The sequence below is a fragment of the Bacillus rossius genome, chromosome 10 (genome assembly GCF_032445375.1).
Source record: "Bacillus rossius redtenbacheri isolate Brsri chromosome 10, Brsri_v3, whole genome shotgun sequence".
Lineage (NCBI taxonomy): Eukaryota > Metazoa > Arthropoda > Insecta > Phasmatodea > Bacillidae > Bacillus > Bacillus rossius.
In genome coordinates this window covers 24479281-24484789 of record NC_086337.1, presented here as the reverse complement: position 1 = coordinate 24484789, position 5509 = coordinate 24479281, and the positions used below count along the sequence as shown (strand labels likewise).

Below are 5509 nucleotides of genomic sequence, written 5' to 3'. Positions count from 1 at the left end.
GCAATTAGATTTTTTTTTAATAAAAATTTTAATAGAATCAGACGTTGTTGCCGCACCCATAGAGGTAATATGGGTAGAGAGAGCGTGACGTCACAAATGCGTGTTCAACATGGTTGGCTCGAAAAACACGTGACTTAAGGACGATTGCTGTTGTTGACATATCGCATCGGGGCGAAAATACGTGTTATGTGCTAATTTTTGAAAATGGTTCTGTATTGCTGGGCGTTTGGATGCAAGTCAATACATCATAAAGGAAGCCAGCTAAGTTTTCACAAGTAAATATGCTTATTTACGTGAATATTAGCATTAAAATACGCTGGTGTTTGGTACTTGAGAGCTATAATTGGCTTTTTATCTCTTAGTTTTAATCTTTTTCAGTTTTCCGAAGGATGAAAACCGTAGAAGGTTGTGGGAAATCAAAGTAAGACGACAAGATTTCAAAGCAACTTCGGCGACAAAAATATGTTCCAAACATTTCGAAGAGGAGTGCTTCGATACAGTGAAGTTTGGTGGTACATGGCTAAAGAACACTGCTGTTCCCACAATTTTCGATTTCCCTCCGCATTTGCTTACCACTCTAAACCCGAGGAAACCAGTCAAACAGTTGTGTTGTAGAGGAATGTCACGACACTAATGGAAAGAGAAGTAAACAAGGTTATGTCCGAGATACGACAAAGGCGACATACTCGTCCGAAACGTATGTGTCAACAGAGGCAGAAGGTAAAGAAATACATCACTTAACAAAGTTATAATCATATTTCACCTAAATGTGCAACAAAGTATTGCATCCACTTGGTGTGTAATCATTTCGGCTAGTGATCTCCGGATAGTTAATTGAATGCATCATTGTTATACATTGATATAATATGCAACACAATGTTGTAACCTAGCTATTCTATTTGAGTAAGTTATAGGCCTACACAAAGCAATATTTTTTTATATTTATTTTTATTAAATTCCTAAATAAATTTGGAGTACAAGTCTCATTGGATGTAAAATAAGTCAATAATAATAATAAAATTTTATATATATAACATAAAATAGGTAAGACAGATAAGTAAAAGATACAACATACAAAACAATATAAGAGTATACCTAAAGATGTAAAGGATAAATTAGTACAAATGTACATAAAAGAGTAATAATTATATAAATAAACAGACACGAACAGATCCTTTGAGAACTCCATGGTAAATGATCCGAGTATTAGAAGTTGAATTTGTTCATGTCATGTTATCTTTTGTAATTACACTTTGTATTCTAGAATTAAGGTAAGATTTAAGTAAATTTTTGAAATTATTTCTTATTCTATAGTATTCCAGTTTTTAAATAAGGATTTCATGATTTACACAATAAAGCCTTAGGTAGGTCATAAAAATTTTAATAACATCTTAATGATTATTTAGAGCTAAGATTTCCGTGGTTAGTTTAAATATTGCATTATCAGTAGATTTATTCTTTTCAAAGCCTAATTAAGACACAGTTAAAGTATTATAATGCATTATAGGTTTTAAAAGTCTGGTGGACTCAAGGAACAAATGTGTTACAATTTAAAAACAAAGAACATACATTTACAAGTTTTTGGAACATTAATTAAATTAACCTTAAAATAAATATATTCCTTCTTAAGTAACTGTGTAACTACTTTGCAGATTTTTTCGATTAACAAGTTTTTTCCAGCCATGTTTGGTAAAGTATTTTCTCTCAAATTCCAATACATCCACCAAACCAACATTACTATAACTAGGTACCACAAATTAATTTAACTTACTGTTTTTGTTTAACTTCGTTATTGACATGTGACTCAAATTTCAGTTGGTGCTGATGTAGGATACCCACTACTACTACATCCTTGGTTTAAGTGAGCCTTGGAAGTTGCAGTTGTAAATTTCTGAGGGCATTTTAACTTTCATTATGACTTTACACCTAGAGTAAATACCATACTATGCTTATCAATTAGTATTACATCCACGATTGATACAGTGAAAATGTTTAACAAAACTGGTGCACTATTGATATTTTATTGATGACTTTCTTTATGAGTAGGCTTATGATAGTAGTGTTTTAATGCACACACGTTAGCCTATACTGATTTCATAGAGTGTGACTTGATATGTTTTGTAGAATTATGCATAAAATACTATCTATCTGTGGCACGCAATTGGGTTGTGGACTGCCTGGTTGCCATCCCCTCTTCTCCCACTCTATCCTCCTTCACAGTACATTATCCTTTATTATGTCCACTAATGGCGTTCTAAACTTGTGTGCTAAATTCATGATTATCATTATATAATAAATTCTATCTGTCCTTGCTACAATGAATGAAAATTAGTCAATTTAACCCCTGTAATGTTTTACTAGATGGTGTCAACTATCATATAAAAAAATTTATTTAATTTATGTCACTTCTGTGTAGTGTCTGTTTTGTGTTATTTGATCGAGATGTGAGTTTTGTGTTCAAATTGTGTGTTGAATATTTTTTCATTAGTTGTGCTCTCAACAGGTGGCACCAGTTATGTTTCTCCAAGATACCAATACATTGGTGACTTAAATGAACAGGATATTCAGTCTCCGAGGAAGGCCAAGAAGTTTCTTGCTATTGTGAAAAATGGACTAAAGAACCACAGAAATAAGTGTAATGCACTGAGGATGAGAAAAAAAGACTTGTGAAGAAGTTTATAATTAAAACCACTACGAAATTGCAATGCATTAAGCACTAGCCTTTACATTAATCAGTAAGTTCGGTCTAAAGTCATAATATAACTTTTGCATCACAGTAATGCAACAGTTACACAAAGCAATATTATTTTATTTATTTGTATTACTTTCCATAAATCTATTTGTAGTACAAGTCTCACTAGATGTAGAATAAATCAATTATAAAATTATGCACAATTCATACAAAACTAATTCACAGATTCACACACACAATACAAGGCATAAACAAAACGTACACGTGGAAATGGTGAACTGCGCTATCACATCTATTCAAGGGCGCCCATAGGATGAAAAGGGGGGGGGGGGGGGGGGGTGAGCAGACCTTCAAAAAGTGCCAAAAATTACTAAAATTTGCCAAAAATCTTCAAAAACACCTAATTTTTTTTCTTTTCCTGAAAGCTATGGTGAGGGGGCATGGCCCTCGCCTGACCATAGGTATGGGCGCCCTTGTATTTATTACAGTGCATTTTAAAGGAGCAAAATTATTCAATAACCTACCGCAGAACATTAAGGAAATAAAAATTTTTCAACAATTTAAAAAAAAAAGTTTTTAACTTGCTACTTCAAGAATGCTACTACTCCACAGCAGACTATCTAAATAGAACAACATTAACTTCCACTTTATACCTACTTTATTTTTGATTATTTATAAATACAATTTCAATGTTTACGAGATACAGTACACTCCCGATTATCCGCGAAATTAAGTGGCGGGGCCACAGCGGATAGTGAAAATCGCGGATAATCCGCAAAAGAGCCGAAAAAGGGAAACAAAAAAGGAAATATTAATTTCAACTTAATATATTAAAAATTTATTTACAGTAAAAGTTACAATTTACAGAAAAAATTATAAAATAATGCTAAAATTGTAGTATTTAACTGAATAATTAACATACAATAAATTTCACTGATATAAACATAAAAGTGCTCGGTACTTACTTCGTAACAAGGATACAGTACATACTGTACGTACTCAGACACTTCATTAGACATTAAAAAGCACAACTCTTAAAATTTACAACTTTTTGGAAAAAAAAATCAGTCAGTTGCTTTTGTATCTTGCTTTGGAAACATCTTTTCTTAATTCTTGATTGAATTTCCGCAACATAAGTTTTTCAGCCAACTGCGCATCGTCGTCTTGTTCCTCTAAATAGTGAAGCAATGCGACGATGTGTTGCCAAGCCGCTTCGTGAGTCATCTGCGCCTTCGCACTGAGCTCGCCTGTGGTGGTTTACTGTATACTGCACACCATACACTCGTCAGTAGAGTTCAAATTTGCTCACTTGTAATAAAATACAGATTTACATATGTACTGTATTTGTTTCGTAGCATGCGCGGATAATAGGGAGTTTACTGTAATTCGTAATTCATATCTTGTACAATATTTGTCTCTACTGTATTACTACTTTAACTTTATGCATGTAGTTATGTTAAGATATGTTTTAATTGTATTGTAAAATATGTAATTGTAACTGTACTACTACTGTTTAAATTGTAGGGCCTAACTGTATACAATTGTATTATTGTATCAAGCCTATACTTCTACTTGTATTAATGTTTCTGCAACCATTTTGTGTTAAACTTGTGTCAACTGTCAAATTTAAAATTTTATCTTTAGAAGCTGTATATGTACCTGTAACACCAGTTTTATTATTTTTTTCCCATGACTGGATTTTTGGTATTTTTAACTTTTACTGTTTGTATGTTAAATTATATTTCTTGATGTGTCCTATACCATTTGTGCAAATGTCTGTATGTTCAGATGGACTAAAATAAATAAATAAATTAACAATAAATTATTTTTATATATACACACACACACACAACACATCAGGTAAGACAGAGTTTCATTTGTATATGAAAAGTAGATTTTTAAGATCTTACTATATTTCACAAAGTCTTGATTTTATTTGAAGAGTTGTTAATGTTTTTACTTTTTTCATTTTAATTTATATATTTAATTTTTTTTAATTTTTACTATATTTTTTATAATAAATTTTATCTTCAAGGAGACCCGTATTTCTAGATTTTAGATATGTCTCTTTTAACTTGACAAGATTTAGCTATACCCTTTGTTAACCTTGGACAGTGATGTAACCGGGGGGGGGGGGGGGGTGTTACGGAAACCCCCCCCCCCCTTTTTCCCTTCAGGGTTTTAAAACAATAAGAGCCAGTGAAATCAAAATAAGAAAATTATAAGCAATACACAAGGTTACACAGGGATTAATTTGAAAGTATTATTGTAATCCTCATAGTGGCCTACAACAATGCATCCCTCCCCCCTCTTCCCACACAAATCCAAAATATAAAATGTTTATCTGTCTTTTCTCTAGCAAAATCACTACTTTAATTTATGTGTGTAAGTAATGGACTTATATAAGTGAATTGTTTCCTAAGATGTTAGTGTGACAGAGTTTTATTTAACTCAATGAAAAATATGTAAACAAAACTTAACCCACCCACCCCCCTTTTCATAAAAAACTGGACCCCCCTCCCATTTCACAAAATGGGACACCCCCCCCCCCTTCACAAAATCCTGGCTACGGCCCTGCCATGCATTTTGATATATAGATTTTTTGGGAGTACTACAGTATTTTATGGGGCAACAAGCATTGAAATGAAATAATAAAATCTTTTGAAAATTGTTATAAAGTTGTAAGAATCAGATTCAAACATTAAAGGCTCCCAAGATTTTGACTAAAGAAAATTATAGTAATTTAAGAGAGCTGTCATATATTTGTTTATATCTAACTTTTGTTATAGACTTATTTACATTACTTAAATTATAATT

At 32.2% G+C, this 5509-nt stretch overlaps 1 long non-coding RNA gene across 1 annotated transcript; it reads left to right on the top strand.

The window, feature by feature from the left end:
* The first annotated feature begins 230 nt into the window (after positions 1-230).
* Positions 231-3011, top strand: LOC134535852 (uncharacterized). The gene is made up of 3 exons (XR_010075716.1): positions 231-275; positions 363-720; positions 2504-3011. It is a non-coding gene; the product is annotated as an uncharacterized LOC134535852 (long non-coding RNA).
* The last annotated feature ends 2498 nt before the right edge of the window (positions 3012-5509 follow it).